The sequence below is a fragment of the Elephantulus edwardii genome, unplaced genomic scaffold, assembly GCF_000299155.1.
Source record: "Elephantulus edwardii isolate Elephantulus edwardi_28Jun2011 unplaced genomic scaffold, EleEdw1.0 scaffold00055, whole genome shotgun sequence".
Classification (NCBI taxonomy): Eukaryota; Metazoa; Chordata; class Mammalia; order Macroscelidea; family Macroscelididae; genus Elephantulus; species Elephantulus edwardii.
In genome coordinates this window covers 4,355,541-4,372,070 of record NW_006399805.1, presented here as the reverse complement: position 1 = coordinate 4,372,070, position 16,530 = coordinate 4,355,541, and the positions used below count along the sequence as shown (strand labels likewise).

Genomic DNA, 16,530 nt, shown 5'->3' with positions numbered 1-16,530 from the left:
ATAATTATATATAAATATATAATAATAGGTAATATGATAAAAGAAATTCTACTGTAATACCAGACATATAGTGTCACTGGGCACAGAAAGAGCATACCAGGAAGGACGTCAGAGCCAGGAAGAATGTCACACGTGAAAATGGTAACTTCCAGTGGCCCACTGAAGAATTAATTAAGGTTAACTGGGAACAAACGTCTGTAAATGGGTGACAGGAATATACCAACTCATGACTCTGCTGATTTGAAGTAGGTTCTGGTGGCCCTAGTTGTAAGAAGCTGGGCTGCCAACCCAAATAAATGTATATGGTTCGAATCCCATGAGCTGCTGCATGGGAGAAAGATAGGTAATCTCTTCTCATGTAATTGATAGCCTCACTGGAGGGCTAGCTATGAGTCAGTTTCAACTAGATTGTATACAACAACAGCAGCAACGATGACAACATACAAATTTAAAAGAAGATTATTATTTTTAAATTTGTAAACTAACAGAACTCACTTTAATGCTCAAAAGGTTTGCCACCAGCTATTAACCTTGACTTAGACACAAAATGCAGTTTTACCGCTTTATGTCTTTGGCAGTAGCCCCTGAAATCATATGACAGAGGAGCAAACCTTCTAGAATGTCTACAATTCATCTTCATTTGTAGTTTTATTTCTCTTTATTTTTCCATTTGAAGAGCCAAATCTTCTGAATCTATGGGAAATACCATGGAATGACTTGCTAAGATGACATTTTTTTTTTATTTTAATGAGCGTTTACATAGATTTTGGATTTCCATTCATTCATTGTTGCATTTTCTCCCTGCCCACCCCTCCCCGCTAAGATAACCTTTTAACTTTTAAATGAACAGTAAAAGAATTTTTTGGCTCCTTATTTACATCTGAGACTAGGACATTCTGAGACAGAGCTGAGTATACCTTGTGGCCAAATAAAGAATTAAGTCGTAAGCAATGTAAAACAAATGAACTATATCATTGTAAAAATGCTCTGGAAGAAAGTGACTCTTTTTGAGGTATTTTCATGTATATATTTCATGATAGGATGACAAATCGATAGTAAACCTCACTCTAAGTCTTCAAGTCTCAGATGTGAGAGCAGAGGTAAGGGAAGGTAAGGAAGAGATTCTGTCACACATGCACACGTCTACAGCAAGGCCCCATGAGACAGAAAATGGTGCACACACTAAGGAAAGTGGGTTGGAACTTCCTCAGAAAGTTGGGACTAGAAATATTGTTTACTTCAGTAGATCTCATAAGAAGTTGCCTATTCCAAGGAAATACGAGCTGCAACACAAACTGACATACACACGAACATGCTTATTACAGCATTATTTACAACGACAGAACTGGGCCCCTCAAAGGGCAGTGAGAGGAAACCGTGACCTGCATTTGAAAATAATGGGTTTGGGATTCCAAAGCCTGGAACCTCTGGAACAAAGATACGCATAGTATCTGTCCTCTGCTTCCACATATTCTGGATTTTTCCAACCCAGGAGGAATTTCTGCTCTTTTGTGGTTTTGGGGAAAGGAAAGCAAACAAGAAAAAAGACAAAGAAGAGAAAGAGAGGAAAGTTGAACTGACTGAGAAGATTTCAGAGCAATGAAGAGATCTGGAAATCCACAGATACATTGTAGCCCACTGTTGGTGCTGTTAGATGCCATCAAGTCGACTCCCACTAATACCAACCCTATGAACAACAGATTGAAACCCATCTCCCACTCCCTATGTCCAACAGATCAAAAATTCTCCTAATCCCTATGTACAACAGATCAAAACCCCTCTTCCAATTCCTTGCCACCCTCAAAATCTGTGCTGTGCTGAGAGTACAAATAAAGGGATGCACAGATGTAGTATTCAAAATCATAAAGCAGGGGCTTATCACTCAGACTCATTGGATTATGGCAGTGAGTGAGAGATCAGTGGGATACAGAAGGACAAATCCAAAACGAGTGTCCACACTTTCAAACTTCAGGAGGCAGAATGATCAATAATCAAGGAAAGTAAAAAACAAGTCATCTTCAAAACAACAATGAGATATCATCCCACGCCAGAAATAACAGCAAAGTGCAATAAGACAGAAAACAACAAACGCTGGCGAGGGTGTGAACAGATTGGAACTCTCATACAATGCTGGTAGAAATGCAAAGTGGTGAAACCATTATGGAAAGCAGTTTGTCACTTCCTTAGAAAACTGGGAATAAAAATACCATTTGACTCAGCAATCCCACTACTAGGAGCACATATCCTAGAAATAAGTGCTGCGGCTCAATAATATGTACTTGACAGTTCACAACAACAAAATACAAAGGTAATGAAAGGTTTACACAGATAGATTCATTCATAAATAGGAAGGGAATGAGAGGGGAGTGAAGATGAATGAACAAATTGAGTGAAGGCAAAGATAACAGACTATAAGGGATGAATCAGACAGTGTAATTATTTAATTGCACTAATAATAGTAATACATGTTTTAAAACAAAATGTATATGAATGGCTGAATGAAAAAACCAAAAGGATTTGTAAACTTCTACTCAAATGAAAAACAAAAGTAAGCGAGCAGGAAAAGGCACCCACATAGAGTGCGCCCTCTCTCCCACCTAGGACGTCTCCCAAAGATCCAGCTCTGGTGACCTTGTGGCAAGAAGCTGTGCTACAATCCTAAAAGCACACAGTTCGAACGCATCAGCTGCTCTGTAGGAGAAAGATGGGAAATTTCCTCTCATAAGATTAACTGCCTCTGAAAACCAGTTCCTACATGATGGTATACAATAACAACAACAACAACAAAACCAGCGTGGAGTCTGCAGAGCTAACACATTCACTGGTTAATAATGACAAAGGCTCATGGTTCAAATCTACCAAGAGACGCCAGGAAGAAAGGCCTGGTGATCTACTTCCAAAACCCCAGACTTCTATTAAAAGCTCCCAGGAGCAGAGTTCTGCTCTGCCCCGGAACGACAGTGTCACCTCAAGTCAGAACAAGTTAGTGGTCACTGAGACCTGGAGGGCAACCTCAAGACTACAGGACGGCCCGAAAGAGGGGCGAGAGCACTGGCCTTTACTCCGCTGTTTGCTAGCTGGCCGTCTCGGAAGCGCCTAAACGAGCCGATTTTTCAAAGTGCTCAAAGGTTATTACACCAGCAGCGAGTACAGGTGCGTACGTGCCGGGCTCGCGGAGTCTGAGTTCTCCGCAAAGGCAGGGGGTCTTATCAGAATCCAGCTGAGTCCATTTTCCCTATAAACACCCATGAATTGCTTAATACCATGTTCTTTCATGAGGCATTCAGAAGTGATCGTGTGTATCTTATCAGTGGGTTTCAGTGTGTGCTTCCTTACACAGAAATCTACGGGCTCCCTCCACTCGCAGGCTCACGAAATCCATTTCGCTCTCATTTCAGCCTGAGCCTTGCAATCCAGCTCTACAGGTAGCAAATTGAAATGTTTAGTGGCCCATTGCAGACAGATTGAATCTGAAAAGAACACGGCAATAAGAAAGAAGCAGGCATCAATATCATACAGTCAAGCTCTCACCAATGACAGCGATGATGTAAGGTGAATGACTGAGTATTTGTTAAACTTCTACCATTGCCAAAGTAACCTATTATTTTCCTGGTTGTGCACAAAAATGCCTCAATCACCGACAGAACAAGTTAGTAAAAAATGACAGAGTTCATTTTCTACCGCCGCAGAGATAACGGGACAGAGAAGCCCACAGCAACCTCATCCCCTGAATTCCGCTTTCTAAGCAGTGGGTTTAATTTCGATCTCATTTTGAAAGATGCTGGCTATGGCTTTTCCTTCTGTTTTCTTCTTATCATTATTTTTGAAAGATAATTTTGAGGGCAGGGGTCATTAAAATTCCACCTGACAACATGACATGGTTTTCTAACTTAAGGTTACTCTGGAAAAGAAAATGAATGTGGCATCCACGTCAGAGCACACAGAGGACAAGGAATTAGCAGTGGGTACCCGTGACTGCATTTCTTTTCTCTATGTGAACAATAGTTCAAGCTATTACTTCGATCTCATGCAGCATTACGTGTTTGCGAATTCCAGTTTCTAGCTGATTATGGATTGACTCTAACCTCCCCACCTGTGGTGGTGTAGCATATTAGGTGTTGAGGTACAAGAGGTCAGCAGTTTGAATCCACCAATCTCTTCTTGGAAAAGCAATAGACAAGTCTCCACAGATAAAGACTGATAGCCCTGGAAACCCGAGGGACAGGGGTGGGGTGGTCACCAGGGGTTGCAATTGACTTGATGGCCACAGAAGCTATCATTCATGCATTAATATGGCTTTTAATACCTGTGTTATCATTCCCATTAAGAACATGCTTTGTGAGTGAGGAAGGATTAAGATAGAATGTATCTTGAATCAGAATGACGTATTGCGTTGGACAAGGCTGCTGTCAGGGACCTCTCCAAATTATTGAAGAGCAATGATGTCAGTTTGAAGACTAAGGTGCACCTGATTCAGGCCATGGTCTTTTTAATCACCTGTTATCTATCTGAAATGTATAAGGATGACAGAAGAAGAATTGATGCCTAAGAACTGCCAAAGAACAAAGAGATATGCCTTGGGGAAGATACAGCCAGAGTGGTCCTTAGAGGCAAAGATGACAATGCTTTGTCTTAACATACTTTGGGCATGTTGCTAGGAGAGGCTATTCCTTGGAGAGGGACATCAGCCTTGGAAAGGTGGAGGGTCCGTGAAAGAGAGGAAGACCCTCAACTCAATGGACTGACACAGTGACCACAGCAATGGGCTCAGCTGTGTGAGATGATGAGGACGGCACAGGGCAGGACGGGGTTCAGATCTGTTCTGATCATAGGGTTGCTATGAGTTGTACTCAATTCAATAGCATCTAACAACAACTACTTATAATTAACATTTCTATAATTTTCTTATTAAGTACAGGCATAAGTGGAATTCTATATTTTGTCTATAAAAGCCTCAACACAAATACTTCAAAGCAATCTGACCATTATCAGGTGCTAAGTGAGGTTCTGGGCTTCAATTTTAGGTGGGCATAAAATAAGGTAGAGGACCAGGCAGGCAAAGACCATTTTGTGTGCAAACAAAATATAAAACCCCTGGATTATTAGGACAGAGCCGGAAGAACTCAAATAACCAAAGTGTTTCCCTTGAGACTCTGCTGTTGCATGTACTTTAACTGCCCCTGAGAATCTGCAGTCACAGAAATATCCCATTTGCAAATAACCCATGCACCCTGACCCTGTCCTAGGATTGGAGTTACCCCAGCCCTCCAACCCAGGATGGTAATGGGGAGCTTGCTGGGCAGCGCCAGGCCTGCCAACACTGGGGTCTCCTGCAACCAGAGACAGGCAGCCTCTTCTTCTACCCTCAGAAGCTCTGGTGTAGGTTGTAGGGAGCAGTGTCGCTCTCCCAGGGGCTGGACCTCTCTGGTAGTTCAAATCCTCAGAAGGAAGACAGCCAATCTCTTCCTGTGCAATCTGCAGCCTGGGAAGCCCAGGAAAGGGTCAGCTTTGAGTTGATTCTAACTCGACACCAAGGAGCTGAGTTTTGTTGAGTTCCTACAAGGGATTGGTAAGACCTGAGAACTCCAGCAGCTCTTAAAACTATTTTGAAGTTGAAAAATGCTGCTTTAGTCAGCAAACGAAGACAACAATGCCGAGCAGCTCTTTGGGGAGATATTCTTCGTGTCCTTCCACACACACACGGAGGCCAGTCCTCCTCGCCGCCTCCTCTGTGCTTCCTTTTTATGTTGTACAATAAAGCAGTGGCGATTACCGGCAGATGGGTCTTTTAGTGCTGCTGTAACTGAAATACCACAGCCGGTGGCTTTAAGGAACGGAAATGTATGTCTTCACTGTCTAGGAGGCTAGAAGTTGAAGCCAGGGCCCGTGCTTTGGGAGATCGGAAAGCCTAGTGCTTTAATAGTTTAAGTGTTAGCTGCTAACTGAAAGGTCTATAGTTCAAACCCACCAAGATCTCCCTGGGAGAGGGAGGAGGGAGGTGGTCTGCTCTGTTAAGATTTACAGCCTCAGAGACCTGAATGGAGAGGGTTGGATGTGAGCTGGAATCCAATCTATGGTGAGAGTTTGAGTCGGGCTCTACGGGAAGGTCTCCTCTCCTCCGTCCAGAGGGAAAACCCTGTCTCAGATTCTCTGCTATCTTCTTGGAGAGTTCCAGGTAGCATCTATCTGTCTGTATCTGATGGTGGAGTAGTTAGATACTGTTGTTGTTGTTATGTGCTGTTGAGTGATTTGCGACTCATAGCGAGCCTATGTACAACAGCCCTAAACCCTGCTCTATCCTGTGCCAATCGCATTGCCTCTGACACACCCATCCCGATTACCCCAGTCACTGAATCAATCCACCTCACAGAGGGTCTTCCCCTCCTGTGCCGCCCATCTACCCTACCAAGCATGATGTCCCTCTCCAATGACATGTCTCTCTTACAACATGTCCAAAGTATGTCAGACAAAGCCCCAGAATCCTTGCCTCCAAGGAGCAGCCTGGTTTAATCCTCTCTACGATGAATCTGTTTGTTTTCTTGGCAGTCCATGGTACACTCAATACTCTTCTCCAGCACCACAGCTCAAAGGCGTCAATTCTCCTTCTATCCTCCCTAGTCATTGTCCAACTCTCTGATGCATAACAAGTGGTTGCAAAGACCATGGCCTGTATCAGGTGCACCTTAGTCTCCAGAGAGACACTGTTGCTCTTGAGTACTTTGGAGAGGCCCCTAACAGCAGACTGCTGGTGCCAAGAGTGTTGACCATGGAGCTGAGCAAACTGAAGCTGTGAACAATCTCAGTCTCTTCGCCATCCACCCTGATGCTACCGATTGGTCCAGTGGTGAAAATCTTTGTCTTCTTGACATTGAGCCTCAGTCCATACTGAAGGCTGCAGTCCTTGACCCTCTTCAGTAAGTGCATGAGGTCCTCCTCAGTTTCAGCGAGCAGGGTTGTGTCATCTGCATAACGTAGATTGTTGATAGATCTTCCACCAATCCTGATGCCACACTTCTCCTCATAGAGCCCCACCTCCCGGATAATCTGCTCCGCATACAGGTTAAAAAGGTATGGAGATAGGACACATCCCTGGTGTACACCCAGCAACAACTTAAAGACAATGTAAAATGTCTCAGTGATAATTTTTATATTAATTGCTGTTTGAAAGAATCCTCTTGATTGTGCAGGGTAAAAGAAAATGGATTCTTCAAGTTTATGTCATGCATTTTTAAAACGTCCATTTCAATACAGCTCCTAAGTCAAAACACACCCCAGTGACTCCACCGGGCGGCGGGGGATCCCGGCAGAGCCGTGTGTCAGGGGAGGACTGTGCTCTGCATGCCACTCAGTGTCTCACTGCCCAGAGGTAGATCTCCAAACCTTTCTTTTGTGGTGTCGGTGGGTCAGGTGAGCTGCCTCATTCTTGGTTAGCAGCTGACCGCTTAACCACGGGCAATGTGACTCCCTACTCCCTGATTGCTGCCCAGTCAGTTTGGGCTTCTAGCTGACCCGAGGTTTTCCTGGGCTGCACATCACAATCAGGAGATGCCCATCTTTCTCTTATGGACCTGCTGGTGGATTGGGACCATGGAGACGCAGAGGTCCGGAGACACACTGCCTTCTGGCTTGCTGTGCAACTCAGAGGGGACTACACCACCAGCGTGCTAGTATGGTGCCTTGAAACGTTACAATTTTATTTGTGGCTTGTGTCCCAAGTCTCATGTAGAGTTCTAATCTGTACATTACTCAAAACTTACAAAGAGAACAAAATTACAATGAATAAACATGACAGAAGAAGAGCTATCTTTGAGTTGTGATGTTGGAGCACCAAATATTTCATGGACTGCGAAGAAAACAAACAGGTCTGCCTGGAGAAAGCAGAATCAAGGTGCTGCCTAGAGGTATGGATGGTGAAACGGTCTCACATACTTGGTGCATGTTGTAAGGAGGGGACAATCCTTGGAGAAGGACATCATGATTGGAAAGGTGGAGGGTCAGCATAAGGAAGGAAGACCTTTGACGAGATGGATTGACACAGTAGTAACTTTAACAATGAGCTTAAATGCGTCAAAGATGGTAAGGATGTCACAGGATAGGACAGTCTTCAGTGAGGTTTGTGTATAGGGTTGTGTGATGAGTCACAGTTGACTCAACAACAACAGTAACAACTACTACAGAATCAATTCCAGTTTATAGCGACTCGAGAAGGACTCACGGTACACACAGTGGGTCAAATGTGCCACCAGCCACTGCGTGGGAGAGAGATGTGGCCGTCTGCTTCTGGAAAGATTCCAGGCTTGGAAATCTATGGGGAAGCTGTGCCCTGCCCTACAGGGTCACTGTGGGTGGGGATCAACTCAACAGCAGTGCGTATCCTTAACAGTCAATTCAAAGTCATGTCTAATGCTGATGGAGGATGTTCTGCGTGTGTTCTACTAAAGACAAAACCACAAATACAAATGGCTGTACGCCTGTCTCCTTTGCAGTATGCTTTTGTACTCAATAAAATTCATTCACAAAAAATCAGATTTGAAATGAATCAAACTTATTTTTTATGATGGTGAAGTACATAGGGACTGATGATAATTATAGAAGGAAAAGAGTTTTTTTCAAAAATTACATACATGTTGTAGTTGTTAGGTGCTGTCAAGTAGTGACCCCATGAACAGATCTGAACCCTGTCCTGTCCTGTAGCATCCCCACATCCCATCCCCGACACATCTGAACCCATTGCTGCAGTCACAGTGTCCGTCCATCTCGTTGAGGGTCTTCTCTTTCACTGTTCATCACCCATTCTACACACATGCACGTGGCAGTCACACTTTATTTCATAAAGTGACATTATATCAAGCAAGTTAAAAAAGGATTTCCCTTCACAAGACAGCGGAAAGGTCAGGTGCACCATACTTTTAAAATGCACTGGGCTGGCGAGCTCTGGTGGCCTAGTGGCAGGAAACTGCACTGCAATCCCAGAGGTGCACGGTTCAAATCCACCAGATGCTCTGCTGAAGAAGGAGGAACAATCGCCTCCTGTACCAGTCAGATCCAATTTGATGGTACACACATAAAAAAAAAATGCACTGGGCCAGCTCTAAATCCACAAAAGCAACATGCAGTCTATACAGCAAAGTCCTAGGTGGGAACTGGGAGGATGCTTAGACAGTACCTAAAATGATCTGATTCAAAAAAGACAAAAGTTTGCTTTTTTATCTCATTTAAACTTGTTAACAATCTCTTGCATTAGATTTTAAGGTAAGATTATGTTTAGGTTCATAATAAATGGCATTAGGAATTCTATCACGCTTATGCAAGAAGCCCTGGTAGTACAATGATTAAGCAAACCGAAAGGTTGGTGACTCGAGCCCAGCAGTGGCTCTGTAGGAGACAGACCTGGCAGAAGACCTGCTTCTGCAAAGATCGCAGCTGGGGTGCCCCATGGAGCAGTGCTGCTCTGTCAAATGCGGCTGCTGTGGGAGCGAGTGGTGGGTAGTCAACTCTGGGCACCTAACAACTATTACACTTTGCTTAGATCTTCTGGGGCATGTAAGAGCTACTCAGATCATGTAAAGCTTCCCCCGCCCAAGTCTGAGGCTGCATTTTCATTTTAATTAATGAACTAGGAAAATGAAGACTTCAATTACTTTGAACTCTTTGTAAATTTTAACCACTTGCAAATTCAAATGTTTGTTTCCACTGACATACATCTTTGCATTTTCATCTTCAAATCTACTGCTTACCTGGTCCTCCGTTTATTTTGCCACATGAGAATACATGGATTTAATTGCTCCTTTTATTAAACATATGAGAATTTAACATTCTAATGAGATTTAGTCTTTAAAAATGTTTGCCTGAGGATATTCTATACTTTCCACAGGACTGCTTCTACTGCTAAGAATTCTACTTAAGAAATGGGGTTTTTTTGGGGGGGAGGGTTGGGCGGGGAGAGAATTGCAGTAATGAATGAATGGAAATCCAAAATCTCTGTAAATGTTCATTAAAATTATTAAAATAAAAAAAGAATAAATAAACTTGTTCTACTTAGCCTAATTAAAAAAATGGTTTTTTTAAAAAATAAAAATAATGATGATGATTATATTTTATATATTAATTTTTTGTCATAGTATTAAAAACATAGGTTGATGAAAGAATAATTAGGCAGTCAGGGTGCTACCATTTGATGTAAATTAAAAAACCCACACACATATGCATGAATATATATTATAAATATATTACATATAAAATACAGAAAACTGATATTTTTTTACAGAACTTTGAAACAATGGTTGCGTGTTTGTTTGTGTCTGTGTATTATGCTCCTAAGATAAATATGTTGTAAACAGAACTCATTTAGAATCAATTTTAAATCCTTGTTAAATATCAATCTAATGATCTAATATTCCAACTTCAAATCAATGGTAAGGAAGTAGTTTCCCTCATGTCTTAGAGAAGACTTGATAATTTTCTTCTCAATAAATGCAGAGAACTGGGCTTTTTTTCTAGCATCAAAGAAGGTGGAAATGGTAGAGTCTATTGTTCTGAGTCATGGCGCAGTAACATTTCAACATTCTTTTTTTTTTATCTCTACCTCTTTTTCCATTTCAAATTCAGGTAAGCATAGAGTTTTCTCATTCACACATTTAAAATATTTTGTGTGGATGGGTTTTTCTAGACTACATTTAACCAAACTGACCGCCGTCTCTTCCCTTGGAGAACCTATGACCGCTAAATTGTCCCTCCTCCATCACCAAGTCCATGCATTAGTGCTCGGCTGACCTGCACAACTGAACACCAAGGGGTGCAGCACGTCCATTTATGACAAGTGTTGCTGATTCTCTTCCAGCATCTAATATTCCTATTCGTTTTCTCAGCTAGCTTGCTCAAATTATCAAAGAACCACTTCTAACTGTCCTCTCATATTTCATACTGAACCTAACATTTGCATTTTATCAAGTACAATTTTGTTAGATAGTATTAAGTCAATTATTTAATATTAGGAAAAGGTTGTTCTTTCTCCTATATTAAGTAAAAAAAAAAAAAAGCCTGACTGTTGCTTTGACCATATTTGATTACTAATCCTCATATTGGGAAGAAAAAACAAAAAAACAACACCCAACCAAAAAAACCAATTACAAAACTTATCTTTGGAAGCAGGAGTGGCATCCACTTCCTAAACAACATGCCCCTGGAAACTCTGCGAACATTGATAAATGTTGATATTGCAGAGGGGCTTCAGGCCTTTTGTTCAAAGGGTCACTATGAGTCATGCTGGACTCAAGGCAATGAACAACAAGAAGCTAATCTACTTTAGATAATAAAAGCATAATAATAAACACATGTGTGCTGTCTAGTGGTCTCTCTTGTATCATCCTGACCTATCAGCAAAAGAACAATTATAGAGTCTTAAAATTCATGAATCAAAGGTGGGCTGTTTGACTACGGGTCTTCTCCTTAGATCTCCTTTACTAATGAGAAAAAGGAAACAATTTCCTGCAATCTTAGAATCTGTCATAACTCATGGAGAAAATCAGAGAAAAATTCCGGAAATGAGCTCACAAACAGTATCTTTTCAATTGCTTTTGTTCACACACAAAGTCAAGATGACTTTGATATAAAGATCTTGAATCAAAATAATAACAGAAGGGATTTGTGCAGCTTTTCCAAATGGTTATCTTTTGAAAAATACTCTCGCAAGGAAAAAAAAATAAGAGTAATTTTAAAGAGGAACTTCGGTTAACAAAGAACTTGGGAAAATACCGCAGCTCTATCAATGTCTTTGGCATGATTCATTTTAGCTCATTAAAGTTAAAAAAAGACCTGGAGTAAAACCATCTATGAAATTCTATCTAACCAAGGGGCTCTTCCCAAACTTCTTCCTCCTTACCAGAGTTCAAGTGACATTTCTTGGGGCCGAAATACTCTGTGGAGTGCAGTGTGTCAAATACCGATTGACTAGAAAGTATTTACAGGCCTGAGTGACAGATGGGCCTCACGGCCTCTCTCTAAGGTATATCCAGACAGGAGCAAGCAATTTAGGTGCCCAGCACCTCTGATACGAGAGTCACAGGCCAGCCCACACGTATGGAATGAATGCAAAAGAAATTGGCCTAATACAGTTTCCATAGCAAAGGCAGCGAGAAAGCCTTTTCATTAAACTAAACAACATTTCATGTATGTGCAATGCCTCAGGAAGGGGGAGCAAACGTGAGGGAGTTTACAGTTGACAGGAAGGCAAAGATATGAATAAAGCCTTACAGGGAGCTATCACAGGAACAGACGATGGTTCTACACAGAAAAGCATCAAAGAAACCTCTCCTGAGGGGCTGAGCTGAGGGGTGAGCTTGAATTTCTGAGAGGAGGGAAGGGATATAGGTCTCAAAGAGGAGAACAAGAATCTTTATGTATTTAAATGTAAATATACTCCCCCATTCCCTTTAAAGACAATCACTCCTAAATGCATGATTCATTTCACCCTTGCAAATATTTATATCATATTCATCAGTGTGGTTCTAGAAAAGGTGAACACTGATGTGAACTCTGGACACTGCTTTTTAAAAGCAACTTTAAGCAAGGCCATGGTTTGACAGGCACTTAATATGGCTTTGAACTGTTGAAACTGTTGAACTTTGAAGTGGGTACTGCAGTCATTTGTTATCATGGTCCAGGGGGATATATTACGGTCAATTGCCAAGAGAACAAACAGGTCTGTCTTGGAGAGGGTGAAACCAAGTGTCTCCTTGGAGGCTAGGTTTCTGAAGCTCCGTCTCACATACTCTGGACACATGGTCAGGAGGGACTGGTACTGCGAGAAGGCTATCATGCTCAGTAGGGTGGAGGGACAGCACAGGAGAGGAAGACCCCGGATGACATGAACTTACTCAGTTACTGGGGTAATGGAGACAGGTATGCTGGATCAGTGAGACTGGCTCAGGACGGGGCAGGCTTCAGAGCTATTTTACAAGGTTCGCTAGAAGTCACAGGTGACTCGATGGTACATCACAACATCACAGCATGGAACACAAAGATAATGTTCTATACATCCTTTCTCGTGTTTGCTAATGGTCATGTAAGGTGCAACGATTCTCTCCCTGCCCAAAATAAAGAAGACGGGGAGAGGGCAAATTCACAGAAACAATCCGTCAAAGGGCCAATGGACATCAAATGTCAAGACTCTGAGACGAGAAGAACTAGATGGTACCCAGCTACCACCATCGACCACTTTTACGGGATCAGAGTGGAAGGTGACGGATAGAGTGGGGAAAGAAAACACAGGACAAAACTCAAAGACATCAAATGGCCAGGTTTACAGGTCCTACAAAAACAAGTGAGACTCTTAAGACTACAGCCATTTCCCAACCTTTTTATCAGGAATGGAAATCCAAAGTCTCTGTAAATTTTCATTAAAATTAATAAAAAAAATGGTAAAACAAAAGTAGATAGGCAGATGGTCTAGAATGAAAAACAACAACAACAACAACAAACCTGCCAACACATCCTTATTGCTAAATTTCAGTCAAACAACAGACAAGCCTAAAAGAGGAACAATAACCGTAGGGAAGCACTTCCTCCTTAGAACAGTCAGCTTCCTGAGTTCAAAAGGGCTGTGTTTGTCTAGGAATAAAGCTCAGAAGGCAGGAAGGGTAGGACAGAAGGATTAATGGAAACAAGACTCAAAGGGCAGAAGTGGGAAGAGTGAAATGACTTTGTCTATTGTAGCCTTGGTACTGATGGCGGCCACACGCCTGCAGGAGGACACTCCTGGCCAGTGCAGGATATCTGATCTCTTCCCAAAGGTTCTTGTTACAGACAAAGGAATGCAAGATTTGAAAGCAATAACTAAATCTTTACAATTGACGGATCTCTACAAATAGATGTGACTGGGGGCAACAGGCTACCAGAAAACTGACCATGCCCACTGTGCTGTCATAAGTGGAAGGCAGGGGATATTGGTACCAAAGCCTAGCTTCTAGACGGCTCACCTTAAAGTTCCTGGTGGTCTTTCAGACAACCCTCAACTCCTAAACCTTGAGCTCCCAATCCAGGACCATCGAAATGTACCCATTCCTTCAGTTTACTGGAGTGGCCATTTTTACTCTTTAACAATTTCTATCCCTCAGGAAACGTTGTTTTTAACTGCACAGACCCCTTGATATTGCTCTAAGACAAACTCATTTACATAGTTTTGTTTTGCTTTTAAAACTGAACTCATGCAGTTAGTAAATTAAATTTCAAAACAACCACCATTGTATGATATAGCTCAATTTGCTGAAGGGTGTGTCGGTGGCCTAGTTCGTACGGAGCCCTGACGCCAACCCAAAAGCCGGCAGTACAAGCATCTTGAATTCATGAGCAGCTCAGCGAGGGAGGGATGGAGAGTCCCCCATGCAGTGCAGAGCCTCTGCAAACCCACCGGAGTGTCTGCTCTGAGCTGCTTCTGTCTGGAAGGCAAGGACTTTGAGGGTTTGCTTTTCCGTGTCTTTATCCCGAGAACAAGTACTTAGATCATGAAGTTAAACAGAGTGGATTCTGAGCCTACTCTATCTATCCTTAACTAGCTGGGCAGCATTGTGTGAGTTCTTTTAACATCCTTATCTTTACTTTGAAAAGGAGTTAATCTTTACTTCATAGAATTATTATGAGTTAAATAGTCTATGTTAAAAGGTCTTCCCTAACTTAAGCTTTTAAGTAAGTCATTCAGCTTTATTTCCAGTTTATTTTTTCCTTTTTAAAAAAATTAATTTTAATGAACCTTTACAGAGACTTTGGGTTTCCATTCATTCATTGCTGCACTTTTCTCCCTGCCCAACCTCCTCCCCAGTTCACTCTTTTCTTTGAAAAGTAAAAGAAAAATTCTTTCATTGTTATACAATCCCTCCCCCTCCAAGTCCACTCTACTATGCAGCCTTCGTTCTGGACTCCTGTCATGACAATAATACCTAATCATATATCCCTTTTAAACAGTTTTCTCCCTCATCTGTTTCAATGCAGTATACATAATTTATCCCTATTTTCCAGTTTATTCTATGAATGACGACACCACCACCACCACCACAAAAGAACAACAGAAACAAGACAGAGGCAGGAGAAAAAAAACCAAACAAGAAACCAGCAACCCAGATATATTCATTTCAGTGTGTGTCAGCACTGGAGGGATTGCCCTGGAAACCTACACAGCTTACCTTCCAGGTGCCGAGGGTTCCTCCGTCACACCAGAACCACAAGGAGGAAGCCCCAGAACAGGAATTGGTTTTAAAGTTCCCTACGCAGTGCACGGGTGTCTGCACTGCTAACACAAAGGTCACCAGTTCAAACACACCAGCCATCCCAAGGGAGAAAAGATGTTTACAAAACCCTGTGAGGAAGGTGTACCCTTTTCTACTGGGCCATCATAAGTCCAAGCCATCTGGATGGCATGTGGCAACAGGTAGTTCTGACACAGTCATCCGCACCTGCTTTTTCAGAATGTCATAGAGTCCAAACCATAGGACACTAACACGAAGTAAAATGGCCAGTCGGAGCGGGACTCTCATTTTTTTGCTTTTGGTTCCTGCTCACAGGCTATTATTAACTAAACACAGATCTAAGACGCGAGCTGAGGAATGTTTTTCCCTGTGCTAAAGAGGAGGCAGAATGTTCTGGCAGGTAACCTGCAATGTTCCAGGGCTTTCCATGTGGGTAGGTAAGGCGGTCCTCAGGGCATGTGTCAGATCACTTCCACACACGGGTGACTGACTTCACGAAAAAGCTTTATGCAGTCTGACCTGTTCTCTCTTTTGTTCTAAGCTCCACTTCTGTTTCTGAGAAGGGGTCCCAAGACCTTTGAGGGGTAAAGACAGGAGTGGCCACTTAGCCTCTGGAAGACCATGGTTCAAAGTTGATGAACAAATATGCAAGCAAAGTGCTTACGCCAAGAAACTGGGCAGATTCTTCCTGATAAAATCACCAAAGAGGACAATTAACTACCCAACCAGACTATTCTTCACTGTTAAGTCCCGAGTCGAGTTCCAGACAGAATACATAGGGATCTACGTGCCCTGGTGTCACAGGATGGAAACAGTGTTTCTTTGCTTGACTAAAGCTATACTTCCAATATCTCCATGTGCTTTATATCAACAGAGTGAGGGAGGTTTTCCTTCAAGACAGGAACAAATTTCCTAAGCAGAAAACAGTTCTAACATAAAACTGGTGCAAAAAATAAAATAAAATAAATAAATAAAAATTCAAAAATGCTGCCCTTACATGATCTAATACAAATGATTAACAGGGTGAATCACTAGTAGTGTCATTAATACTGTTACTGCTGTGTGCTGTCAAGTCAGAACCAACCCATAGCTGACCCTCCAGTGGGTTTTCAGAGGCAGGAAATCGCACGGGAGGAGACTGGCCATCTTTCTCCCTTGGTGAACCTGATGGAGTTTAATGGCATACCTTTGGTTTGTTAGTGCAAACACTGCACTAATAATGGACTGCATTTTACACAAAGACCATGCACGTCATATGGTTCTGCAAGCCATTCAGGCCCCTCACATAGTA

The 16,530-nt window shown here is 42.3% G+C and overlaps 1 protein-coding gene across 1 annotated transcript in view; it reads right to left on the bottom strand.

Annotated features, from left to right (window-relative positions):
- Window positions 1-16,530, bottom strand: part of EXOC4 (exocyst complex component 4) — an 877,780-nt gene that overhangs the window by 373,564 nt on the left and 487,686 nt on the right. The gene's annotated exons all lie outside the window — the stretch shown is intronic.